The 13988-nt window shown below is 40.5% G+C and overlaps 1 non-coding gene and 1 pseudogene across 1 annotated transcript; both read right to left on the reverse strand.

Annotated features, from left to right (window-relative positions):
• Positions 1-6540: 6540 nt before the first annotated feature.
• LOC143655513 (protein PHTF1 pseudogene) lies at positions 6541-7439 on the reverse strand (annotated as a pseudogene).
• Positions 7410-7516, reverse strand: LOC143656619 (U6 spliceosomal RNA). The gene has a single exon (XR_013162535.1). It is a non-coding gene; the product is annotated as a U6 spliceosomal RNA (small nuclear RNA).
• Between the last annotated feature and the right edge of the window lie 6472 nt (positions 7517-13988).

The raw sequence follows: 13988 nt of genomic DNA on the forward strand, positions 1-13988 counted from the left end.
TCATGGTCAGGTTCATGTGTCAACTTGGCCAAGTGGTGATACCTGTTTGTCTGGTTGGGCAAGTGCTGGCCTGCCTGTTGCAATGAGGACATTTCATAGAATTAAATCATGATCACGTCAGCTGCATCCACAGCTGATTCCATTTGTAATCAGCCAAAGGGGAGTGTCTTCTGCAATGAGTGATGCTTAATATAATTACTGAAAGTCTTTTAAGGAAGATTCAGAAGAGACAGCCTCTCTTCCTGCTTTGGCTGGCGAGACTCTCCTGTGGAGTTCATCCAGACCCTCCATAGAAATCGTCAGCTTCACAGCTTGCCCTGCGGATTTTGGACTCTGCATTCCCACGGTTATGTGAGACACTTTTATAAATTTTATATTTGCGAGTGTTTCCTGTTGATTCTGTTTCTCTAGAGGACTCTAATACAAGGACCAACACAAGGATGCCCACTGTCACCATTCTTTAGCACTGTACTAAAAGCTCTAGCCAGAGCAATTTGAAAAGAAAAATAAATAGAAGGAGTTGGAAAGAAAGAAGTAATACATTCCCTATTTGTAGATGACATGATCCTATATACAGAAAATCCTGAAAAATCCACAAAAAGCTCCTAGAGCTAATAAATGAATTTAGCAAAGTAGTGGGATACAGATCAACACCCAAAGATCAAGAGAGTTTCTAAACACAAGCAACAAACAATTGGAAGAAATCAAGAAAAAAAGACTCCATTTACAATAGCAACTAAAAGTATCAAATGCTTGGAATAAACCTAACCAAGGATGTAAAGAAAACTACAAGACATTGTTAAAAGAAATCAAAGAAGACCTAAATCGAAGGACATTCTGTGGTCATGGACTGGAATACTAAAAACTCTTTAGATGTCATTATCTTAAAGCAATTAAGGGGAAATATTAGGTTGTACATATAGTACTAGAAAAAAAAATTTTTTTAAATAGGACTGTACAACACATACAGTGACCCCTAAAGTACACCATGGACTGTAGTTACTACCACAGTTCTAAAAAAAGAACAATGTTCTTTTGTGAATTGTTACAAATGTACTACATTGATGTATGATCTAATAATAGGGTAGTATATAGGAACTCTGTATTTTGTGCATGATTTTTCTATAAATCTGTAGCTTCTCTAATAAAAAAAATGAAAACATTGAGAATAGAACAAAAACATCTGTTTCTGGCATGGATTTTTATTTCCTATGTCCAGGCACTCTTTGAAGTACATAAAAAAATGTGCATGCATAAGAAAAAATAATTTAATTAACATAATAACACATGAGGTAGGAGTAAACCAAGGGATAAAGCGAAGAAGTACATCCCCAGGAGATAGCTAGCAAATGGTGGAACCAGGATTCCAGCCCAGGCAGCCTGGCTTCACAACCTGAGGTTATGCTGTCTCTCTTATATGGGGAAAAGGTTGCTCTCACACACTGGTGGTAGAAATATAAAGTGTACTGCCTTTTTGGGGGACGGTGCATGGTCCAGGAATCGAACCCAGGTCTCCTGCATGAACAGCGAGCATTCTCCCACTGAACCACCCATGCACCCTGTACTGCCTTTTTGAAAAGTCATCTTGAAACATTTTAATCTTGTAAAATTTATTAAAAATAAAAGTACACAGACTCTTGACTCAGCAGCCCTACAGCCAGATCTCAGAGCAATAAAAGCACCCGTATTTAAGGACAGAGGCAAAAGAATGTTTATTGCACTAGTGTTTACTGCAGCAAAAATGAGAAACAACATTGAATAACGTATGGTATATGAAATATTATGCAGTAATAAAACTGCACTAGAGGGCAGGCCACGGTGGCTCAGCAGGAAGAGTTCTCGCCTGCCATGCTGGAGACCTGGGTTCGATTCCCGGTGCCTGACCACGTGAGAAAAAAAAACAAAAAAAACCCAAAACTGCATTAGAGTTATGGCAATTGATTTAGAGGGATTTTCATGAGGTACTTACTGTTGGAGGGGAAAATAGGCACAGAAAAGGGAATATAATATAATCCCATTTTTGTAAAACAAATGGGTGATTAAAATCTACCTAATTATATCTATAGGATTATGTATGCCTGAAGAAAATTATGGAAATGTTTACTGTGTTATTAATAAGGGTTAGCCAGGAAGGTATGGAAGTGGGTTGGGGAAAAGGGGTGAGAAAACAATGGAAAGGGGAGAAATACTGCATAAATTAAAAAAAAATTCTCAAGCAGCCCACACTCATCAGATTAGCTTTGTTTCTTAAACTTTCTTATGTCTTGACATGTACACACAGACAGAGAAGTGATTTTAGTAAATTTTAAAATTGATTATGAAAAGCAAATCATTTTTATAGAAGAATTGGTCCTCATGCTCCTTTTATCTGCCTTGTCAATATAAGAGTAGAACATATGGAATAAAAATAAATAATAAGGGGAACAAACGTTAAAATAAATTTAGTTTGAAATGTTAGTGATCAACGAAAGGGAGGGGGAAGGGTATGGTATGTATATATATTTTTTCTGTTTTTATTTTATTTTTCTGTTGTCTTTTCATTCCGTTTTCTGAATTGATGCAAATGTTCTAAGAAATGATCATGATGATGAATATGCAACTATGTGATGATATTGTGAATTATTGATTATATATGTAGAACAGAATGATCATATATTAAGAATGTTTGTGTTTCTTGTAATTTTTTTTAATTAATAAAAAATTTTTAAAAAAAGAATTGGTCCTCAGCAAGCAGGATGATAATACCTAACGAGTGCTTTTAATGCTGCAACAGACTCTAAATTGAGATGCACTACAATCAGATTGAGGGTGAAGCTTGAACCTGCGGGCTTCCTAACACATTCTTTAGTTGCATTCACTTCAAAATGTATCTCTTCATTCTCCATTGCAGCACATGGATGCAACTTTTAAACATGATTTTTAAGTGATTAACTTCTTTCTCCAAACAAAGCAGATCAAGCATTAGAAAGGAATTCAACTCTCTCGCATCCAGTCATTTTAGGCATTTATGCACTAAGTGTTCTTAAGAAATATGATAAGGTGGGACTGTTTCAACACAATCACCACGTGGGAGGGGTGGCAGTAGGAACAGGAGGGAGGAAGTCTGGGGCTGATGCCAACTAAGCGCAACGAAAGTACAGGTTTCCTACACACCCCAGCCCGAGAACGAACTTGGGGCTTACAAACATCTTGGAATGTTGAAACGGAGGTGGAGAGGATGCTACCCACTCAGCTTCAGCTGTTAGCAACAGGCAGGGTCATTTCTGCTGCAGTCCACAGGTGCTGTGCCGACTGCTGTCAAAGGAAAGGTCAGCTCCGCTCGCAGGCCCAGCGTGGCCCACAGCCACCTGTGCCCCTCTCTGCGCCTCTGATGGGTGGGGCTCTTTCCAGTGGAGGCCGAGTGTGCAATGATCCCTTCAAGCCCAGCCCCTCCCTGCAGTCCCTCTCCTTGTCTCTGCTTCCTCCCCTCAGCTCAGGGAATCATCTTCTCCCATCGGAGAGAAGCTTTGCTCTTACCGTTAATGCAGCCTGTGCCAAGTCCCCCCCACTCTCAACGAAGGTTCAGGTTTTTGCAACCCAAAAGGCAAAAAGGAATTCCTTATTTCTGCTTACGGCTGTCACATTCCCCTTCTGAAGTATGAGCGTAGACTGACCCTGCCTGAGCAGGGGTGGGGCGAGGGGCCAGGAAGAACACAAAGGGACATTTACATTTCGAAAGTATTATCATGTCACACTGATCGCCTCTGTCCTTGTTTGTGAGCTGCCAGAATGCAACACACCAGAGACGGACTGGTTTTTGATAAAAGGGGGTTTATTTCGTTAGTTCTTCAGAGGAAAGGCAGCTAACTTCCATCTGAGATTCTTTCTTACGTGGGAAGACACAGGGTAATCTCTGCTGGCCTTCTCTCCAGGCCTCTGGGTTCTAACAACTTTCCCTGGGGTGATTCCTTTCTGCATCTCCAAAGGCCTGGGCTGAGCTGCGAGTGCCGAGATGAGGTATGCTGAGCTGCTTGGGCTGTGCTATGTTGAGTCTCTCATTTAAGCACCAGCCAATTAAAGCAAACAGCATTCATTGCAGCAGGCACACCTCCTAGCCAACTGCAGATGTAATCAGCAGCAGATGAGGTTCACGTACCATTGGCTCATGTCCACAGCAACAGAACTAGGTGCCTTCACCTGGCCAAGATGACAACTGAATCTAACTACCATAGCCTCAAAACTAAAAATCATCATTTTTGACCCCCAAGGGATCAGTTCTGGATATTCGAGATGTGACTGTATCCATAAGCTGTGCTATTTGAGGACGTCTGAAATCAGCAAGATTGGGCTTACTGGCATCATCGTGTCCCGTAGAACTTGTGTGCACACTGGGCTCCTTGAGAGTCGGGATATATCAACGTGGACAAGCAGAGCCTCCCGTGCAATGCCCATTTCTTCATACAACGAGCTACAAACATATGCTCCGTGTCTGTGACCGGACTGTATCCACACTGTTTTATTTTCTCATTAGACACCGGGTCAAGGCCAGGATGCCCACTGCATCCCGCCATCCTCTGAGTGAGCCGTGGCTCGGCCCTCCAGCCCAGAACCTCCTCCCTGCACAGCAGCTCCCTTCCCTGCTGCCCACAGGGTGTCTGCTGGAACAATTCTCCATGCACTTTTCCCAGTCTATCTCAGGGGTCACAAAATATTCCAAGCAAAACATTAAAATCTCTTCTCCTGTAACATGAGTTTTCAATGATAAAATCACAATGTGGTCAGGGACACGGACCTCATATGCAGTATGCACAAGCCAGAAGGTGCTTCAGCACCAGCGGTTTCGTCCACCCATCCAGCAAAACGCGGGGACACACGCCTGATAGTAACAGCGCTTCCGTATGGCACGTCATTAATATGTGACACCCAGCGGTGTCATTTAATGAGGCATTCTGTCGATAGCTGCTTCTGCTTTTTTTTTCTCTTCAAGCAGAATAACTTGTACCTGGCCTTACAAGTTTCTCATTGACAGCACATCTTACACTCAGGTTTGCCGCAGAGGACACATTCTATTCTGGACGGTTTTGGTCTCTTCTCTGCCTTGAGCAGCACGATTTATCAACTTTATACTGCAAAGTGTTATTTTATATTTATCCCAGAGAGGCCACTGTACTTTGTTTGAAAGTGACACAAATGCTTTAAGAGGCCGGGATTATTTGTAGAAGTTTCAAGATAAAATAACCTCTGCATACTGGGGAATGTTATTACCTATATGATGAAATCTGAGTTCCAGATTGTTTTCCTTTTTTTTTGGCAGTATAAGTGAAAGCACCACGTTTGCTGATTCATTTGTCCAGGGACATACGAGTTGACCTTCCGTACGCATAATGCATTTATGGTAAGATTTGGGGTTGTACTTTACTAGTTATGATCACTGTTTTGGAGCCACTGATCCATTTTCATAAAATGAGATGTAATATACCATGATAGTAACCACAGAAACCAAGTTGTTGGGCGGGCCACGGTGGCTCAGCCGGCAAGAACGCTCGCCTGCCATGCCAGAGGACCCAGGTTCGATTCCCGGTGCCTGCCCATGTTAAAAAAAAAAAAAAAAAACAAAAAAAACAAACCAAGTACCTAACGTCAGCAATGACTCTTATGATGTAAAGCCAAGCTAACCTCCACCATTACCATGCTGTCAGCTGAGACAATGAGAACAGTGCCTTCATGCACGCTCTTTAAGAATGCAAACACCGGGGGCACGGTAGCTCAGTGGTTAGAAGGCCCGCCTTCCATGTGGGAGACCCGGGTTCGATTCCCAGACCGTGCAAAAGACTCCAAACGTTAACAGCACCATGGAAATTCCCCCAACGCTGTGAGTAATCTTATTACTTCAAATTTATGAAATGTATACAAAAAAAATCATACCTTCCAGTGCAGATCATCTAATATACCTCAGGGAACCTAGTATTTTGGGGGACACTTTCAGAAATACCAACCAATCACAAATTACTGACTTAAGCAGATCTGTTACTCTGGCAGGGATTTCTTTTCCTCCAGTAAATTCTTTTATTTGGATCCAACCTAAAATAGTTTAAATTTTCTCTCTCTTTTTCAGAGAAACGAAATATTCAATTTTCTAGACTATAGCAGAAAAGTACTGAATTTGCCCATTTGCAGTAAAGGCTATTTGCCGCATGCTCTGGGCATCTATCATTGTTACCCAAAAGACTATTTCCATGTAAATATATTGTCACAACACCAAAGTGCCCAGAACACATTTCCGAGCTTAGAGACTTGTCCTTGTCTTACCATAACACACCACCTTTAATCTTCTGATCATTCATATTGTTTCAGAGCCATGAAGTCTTAGGTTTTTAGCATGCATGCCCAGTTGGAAAAGGGTGTGTGTTCCTCTGAAAATCTCACTCACTAGACTTTGCAGAGCTGAGAACACCTCTGCCTGTGAATAAGGAGGGGAACTCACTTGTTTCCGCAGTTGCCTCTTTCCTTAATGGGTAAGTACTGATCCAGCAAGGCGAGAGTCCAAGCCCATAGCTCAGCCTATGATTTAATTTTCCACAGTCTTATATTAAATCCCAGAAGATCATTTATAGCCCCAGAGACAATAGAAAGAATGACTGTTCATGTGATATTGTAAATTAAGAGATTCATTGTCAGTCCAAAGAGTCCAAATGGTAATGGTATGCAACAGCTTGGCAGATAGCTTTAACACATTGCTCTCTCGGGTCAGCTGTTCTCTCTTATTTAGCTTTTCTCTCATCTGAAGATATAAGTTAATGTGTTCAGTAAGCAATATCAAAACGTTACTGTATTTCTTTTTGGCTTCAGACCCCACTGAGGCCAGGCACAGTAAGAGATGCAGTAAAGTTGTTTCCTGGAACAAAATGTCCCATTTATATGCATCATAAGGAAAGCTTTATGTCCTTGGAGAGGCTGGGCCAAACAAATGAAAGAAATCGGAAGTGTCAATAAGAAGACCCAGTACAAAAACCACATCAACCGAATGTTGTGGACCCCTGCTTTTTAGATAGGGAACACTGACAGCTAAATCTTAACGTCCTCCACCTTTTCAAGTCTGAAATGAGATCTTTCATATTTCCTAGCCTTCCTGGTGGAAGTAAGATGGCTGAAGAGTTTTGCAAATAAAAATCTCTGTTTACATGTTCTCTCTGCCACACACATCATTAAAAAAAAATCCAAGTAAGACAGGATCACTCAAGAAAATTAATTATAAACAAAATAACAACGGGTGTAACAGGTGGTAAACCACAAAAGAGAGTCCAGAGCTCCTCAGTTGAAATGGACTTTAATTGGTCAAGGCTCTTCTCATAGAAAAGTTGATATAAGAAAGGAAAAAATGCTAATCCAATGGTGACACCATTTCCTAGCATCTGGTAATCTATTCCTTGAAAAATATAGAATACTTCCCAAATCTGCATGTCATGCTTATGCAGGAGCCATGCTAATCTTCTTTGAATCATTCCAATTTTGTATTATACATGCTGCCAAAGCAAGCATGGGGGGGATTTTTTTTAAGGGACCCGTCAATTATTTTTCAAAAGTTCACAGGAGGCTTACAAAATTACACACAGCAATGGAAATTCAAGAAATTCTAGAACAGCTGTCTATTTATTTATCATACAGAATCCCCAAAGGCCATTTCCAAGGGTACTGCAACTAAAATAACTTAAAGGAAGAAGAGATTGCTTTTATGGACTATGTATCTCAAATGCACAGCCCTCCCATGAACTGGATCTGAAAATTCTTTGATCACCTCCATTCTGATGTCTTAAAGACATTACAACTTCAAAACGAACAAAACTAAATTCATGACCTTCCCTAAAACAGTCTCCTCGCAGTGTGTCCCATTGCAGGGGCAGTTCCACTATCTGTCTAGTTCCAGAATCCCAAAACTTAGAAGTCATCTCTGACACCACCTTCTCGCTCATTTCCATAGACAATCCTTCAGGAAACTGTTGATTTTCTCTCCCCAGTGTTTCTTCAACCTATCCATTTCCTGCCACCCTACCACCACCATGCTAATACAAGCTACCTGCTTTTCTCATCAGGACTAGAGCAAGAGTTTCCTACCAGAAGTGGTCTCCAAGCATCTCCTCCAACTTCTTTTTTAAGCAGAAGCGACCTTTCAAAACACAAGTCTGATCATGTTATCTAACCCTTACTTAAAAAAAAAAAAAGCTTCTGTAGCTTCTCATTATTTAAGACAGACCAAACTTCCTATAGTAAAGTGTGGCAACAGTCCTACCCTCTGCTTCTTCCGGCAGAGCCCTTCCCTTTGCTGTCTCTGCTCCAGCCACATGCACAGTGCAGCTTCTCAAACACACGACCCTCTACCTTCTCCTGCAAGGCACATATCCTTCTGCCCTCTCCCTCACCTGGCTCACCTGCACTCAACCTTTAGATCTCAACCCAGGTATCACTTCATCAGGGACTCTTCCCTCACCCCAGTCTCTTTTGGGCTCCTCTACAGAGAACCATGTTCCTTATCTGGGCTGTAATCATACAATATAGAGTGTATTAGATGAATATCTGTCTTCTCCACTATGGGGTAAACTAATGACATCAAGGAACTGTGGTTTATTCATCATTATATCCCCAGCACCTATCAACATATTGGCTTTCAGTAGGTACCAGCTGTTCGTGAATAAATACATGAATGAATAAATGAGTCAGTGCCATCTGAAAATTCCCATGTATCTCTACTGAGAATCTTTATCATTGACTGTGAAGCCAATGCCACACGATCTCTACAAACTTACTCTTTAGGATTGTAAGGCCCTAGATTCTGCTTCTTGAAGTCAGAAACTTTTGTCTTACACATACTTGAATAAGAAGGAAAGGAGTAAAACATACTGGTTAAGAATACAGGATTTGAAGATGGACAGTTTGGGTTCAGTCCAGTCTCTAACGTTTATTGTATGACCTGGAGGCAAGTTACTTCTTTGCATTTCAGTTTCTTCATCTCTAAAATGGGTAAAAAAGCAGTATCACCCTTTTAAGATTATAACCGAGAAGTTAGGCTTTAAGGGATGATTATGGTTGCTGAATCATTACATGGGTAACGTGTAGACAGAGGGAAATACCTGAAATCTATGAACTGTAATCTAACTACCTTAATCTCTGACAATTACTGTATAACCTTTATTTTGTGCCCTTGTGATTATAAAAACCTTGTGACTGACCATCACTTGTACCCATTTCTCTTGTTTTCTGGCTCTGGTGTCTTGTAATCCCTGAAGAGAGCCCCTAATGTTTATTAATGAAGGCCCTTGGGTCAGCCCAGAACTAACCCACCCCAATCCAAACTGATAAATGAGATTGGATCGAACCAAAATGGGCCCCGCCCAACACGGGCAGTAGCTTAGACCTTAGCCTATAAGTCATCTATACCTCATTATAATACTAAAATTCATACCCATGATATTAAGGCCACCATTTTCTTACATATGTTCTGTGACTAAGCGTGCAACCAATTTACGCATACCCCAAAATTAGATCCCCTCTGTGTTCATTATCCTAAAACCTGCCCATCTTTTGATACTATAAAACTATCAGAATTACTGTAGTTTGGGGAGAAAGATTTTTGAGCTGATAGGCCATTTGGTTTCCTGCTTCACACTTTCATATAGAAAGAGTAAACTCTTTCCCTCTTTGAAGACCATGGTGTCTCAGGAATTGATCACTGAGCACATGGGGCAAAGGATCCACAACCTGTGTCTGGTAACAAGATTACTGTGAGGATTCAGTGAAATTCTGCATAAAAAATATCCAGCTCAGGCATGGATGGTGACTCCCAGGGACGAGTCCGGCCCTGGCACTGTGGGATCCACAACTCCATCCTGACCAAAAGGGGGAAAAGAAGTGTAACTAATAAAGTATCAGTGGCTGAGAGAGTTCAAATAGAGTCGAGAGGCTACTCTGGAGGTCACTCTTGTGCAAGCTTCAGTTAGACCTTGCTACCTACCTTAACCTGCCAAACCCCAACCAAAACCACTCCAGCCAATCCTAAAGAACACCTAGGGCAATTCATAAGATTCTACAAACGTTCCATGAAATAGAGTAACTTCCCAGGGATCTACAACCTCCAGATGGGTCCCTGGACTAGAGAAGTCCTGAAATCTAGAGGGCCCAGCCTCTCCAGAACATCAGATAGTTCCATCTCCCTACCCCATATTACTGACAGACCCTCCCAACGTGAAAAAGTTAAAATGGGCTTGGCCAAATACCCCTACAGAGTGGGAAAAAGATCAAAGGTGATGGTGGAGTTATACAGAGAAGTTCAGGTTTAACAAATGAATATGAATGCTGAATCATTACATTGATATTTCTTTTAGTCTCTAGTATCTTAGAGCAGCTAGAAGTAAAAACCTAAAATTTTGGAATTGTAACCCATACCAAATTCTGAAATCTGTTCTACAACTGATTGTCGTGCTGTGCTTTGAAATTTATTGCTTTTTTTTTTGCATGCTATTTTTCACAAAAAAGAAAAACAAAGTCAATTGTGATGATAAAAAAATATTTATTCCTTCTAGCCTCCTATATTCTGGAGTAGCTAGAAGGAAAAAATCTAAGACGGTGGAATGGTAGCCCATGACAAACTCTGGGATCTGTCCTGTAACCACTTGTTGAAGAGTGCTTTGAAAACTATTGCTTTTTTATTTCTTTGCTTTGCATATATGTTATATTACACAATAAAAAAGTTAAAAAAAAATACCCAGCACAGGGCCTTTCTTATTATTCCACAAATAACAGTTAAAGTAATGGTGACTGGTAGATCTCAATAGGCAAATACACAAAAATATTGCAACAAAAGCAATCACTGCCTGCAGAGCTACTGATTTCATTTAAAACTTCCTCATAGCACACAAATACCATCTCAGTACAGCTGACCAAGGCAATGGAACCCTGCAAAAACACAAAGGAAGACAGTATTTGTGGCACAGTGCACTCTCAACACAGAGCAATGACAGTTCAAATAAAACACTTTCCTCCAATCTATATCCTTTAATGATAATAATAATAATTAGAATATGTACCTACTAATAGCTGCATCACATATCTCAGAAAAACAAAGAGAACGGAGCAGTTAAGGGGACTAAAAATAGGATAAGAACAAAAAGATAAATGGGGTAATTCTTCTGAAGTAATTCAAAGTACTCCCCAATTAACAAGAGAAAAAGTAAGCTGAATACCTAGAAGAGGTACAAATGTGCATAATGTGGGTAAGATTTAAACTTGGGTTTTACAAATTCAATTTTAACTCTAAATATTATTAATCTAGTGATGTCTCAGGCTCGAGGAGTTGGAAAAATGATTTACCACAAACATCTCATGTTCCAGTCATTTAGTGAAACCACATATACTTCCAGAGAAATGTAGCTTGCTCCTTAATTACAGTCTTTCGAAGAAGGAAGGACACTGAACCGCAAAGCTGGAAAACTTAATTTGAACACTCAGCGCCACTAATTGGCTGTTAACCTCCACATGCCACAAGTTTCTAATCTATATAAAATAAAGATATCTCTGTTGGCAAGATGTCAGTAATTGTTAAAAGTGGATGGCACCCAGGGGCGTAAATCTTCCTGGGAACGTGAAACAGGACTCCTGGGATGAGCTGAGACTCAGCATCAAGGGACTGAGAAAGCCTTCTTTACCGAAAGGGGGAAGAGAGAAATGAGACAAAATAAAGTGGCAGTGGCTGAGAGATTTCAGAGTCAAGAGGTTATCCTGGAGGTTATTCTTATGCATTATATAGATATCACCTTTTTAGTTAATGGTGTATTGGAGTGGCTGGAGAGAAGTACCTGAACTGTTGAGCTGTGTTCAGTAGCCTAGATTCTTCAAGATAATTGTATTACTATACAGCTTTTACAGTGTGACCATGTGATTGTGAAAACCTTGTGTCTGCTGCTCCTTTTATCTACGGTATGGGCAGATGAGTAAAACACATAAAGATTAAAAATAAATAAATAATAGGGGGAGATTAAGGGTAAAAACTGAGTAGATTGAAATACTGTGGGTCAATGAGAGGAAGGGGTAAGGGGTGTAAGAGGTTCTTTCTTTTTTCTTTTTCTGAGTGCTGCAAATGTTCTAAAAATGTTCACGGTGAAGAATACACAACTACGTGATGATATTTTGAGCCACTGATTGTACAATAGGGTTGGACTGTCCATCTGTGGTTATTTCTCAATAAAAGTATTTTTTTTAAGTGGATGGGAAATACTTTTTGTTCATTATATGTGACCATTTTGCATTATGTTTGAATTTTTCCATTATAAAAATGTTAACAAATAAAAATGATAACTTCTGCTAGCTGCCCGGACCGCTACGAGGATCAAATGAAATAATGTACATTATCTTACTATTATGGGCAGTGTCTAAAGTAATTTAAAATGTTTTTTCAAAGTATTCTTCACTAAATTACCTGGTATGTGAATGCTGTTGCCCAGAAAATACAGTATGAAGCCAAAAAGACAAATAATGAAGGATTTTTAAAACCAATTTTAGGAAGTACACATTTGACATTTTTCCACAAAGAACCATGATTTTCTTATTTTAAAAAATGTGGGTTCTTGGGCGGGCCGCGGTGGCTCAGCGGGCAAAGTGCTTGCCTGCTATGCCGGAGGACCTCGGTTCGATTCCCGGCCCCAGCCCATGTAACAAAAACGGAGAAACAGAATACAATAAAAACACGAAAATATTTAAAGATGTTTCCCTTTCTTCCTTCCTTCCTTCCTTCTATCCTTCCTTCCTTCTCTCTGTCTTTCCTTTAAAAAAAAAAAAAAAAAAAAAAAAAATGTGGGTTCTTGAAAAAAATCAACCAAGGTGTTCTGTAGCTAACAAGGAAGAAATATGAATACTAGCAGTCTTTCTTAACCTGCAGATGAAGAAAAATTAACAGGCAGCACTTGCTAAATTTTAAGTTCCTTCCATAAATTCTTCTTAAGTCGGTAGCATCTACTACAACTTGAGTATACGAGAACCTGTAACAGGTTCTGTGAATATAATCAACCATCTTGCAAATAAGAGAAAACGTGTATTATACCCCACATTTTCAATGTGACATGCTCACCAATCATTACATATTACAGAACATTTAGGCCAATCCATTCATTCATTCATTCACTCACTCACTCACTCATTCAACAACACTGATTGGCTGCTAACTCTGTGCCAGCCTCTGTGCTAGGTGTCAACGGTACAGCAGGAGACAAACATACGGTTCCTGCTTTCCTGGGCACAAATACGCACGTTTATTTCTTTTCACGACATCACAATTACTAAATTGTACAGCTGTGCAGAGAACACCGCACAGCGTGAACTGCGGCTGACATCACAGCGCACAGCCTGCACGCTGGAACCCTGGAGTCGAGCACAGGCGTGCTCAGCGTGGCTCTGTGGACATCCCAGACTGGAGTTGGAAGGGGCTGCCTGAGCACTGTCGGACGCTTACCAGTGGCCCTGGCTTCTATCCTCTAGATTAACCCCTTCCCCCTGCCCCCTGCGTCAACCCAAAATAGCTCCAGACACTGTCAAATGTCTCCCTTTGTGGGGAAGAGAATCACCCCGGGTTGAGACGCTCCAGTATAGCATTAGTAGGTACAGGGTAGCCGGGGTGGAACTAGGGCCTAGATTTGTTTTTATTTTTTTCTCAAAATAATGTTTTAATTACTAAAATAATGAGTGATCCTTGTCAAAACTCAAATCCAGAAGCACATAAACCCTGGGAATTTTCCTCAGCTCCCCCCTCCTCCTCATCCCCCTTCCTCCAAGGATAAATAACCATTGGTGAATAATGTCTACTGTATAGACAGTATAAAATATGTACAACCCCCCCCCATAAAAACAAATGTTCTCCTCTAAGTTGTGCAATTTACTTTTTCCATTCAACACAGTATCATGTAAATAGATACCTTCTCATTTCCATCTCTTTCTTCACGCTGCAAAGAGGTCTGCATTGTGTACGT

The sequence above is a fragment of the Tamandua tetradactyla genome, chromosome 14 (genome assembly GCF_023851605.1).
Source record: "Tamandua tetradactyla isolate mTamTet1 chromosome 14, mTamTet1.pri, whole genome shotgun sequence".
Taxonomy (NCBI): Eukaryota; Metazoa; Chordata; class Mammalia; order Pilosa; family Myrmecophagidae; genus Tamandua; species Tamandua tetradactyla.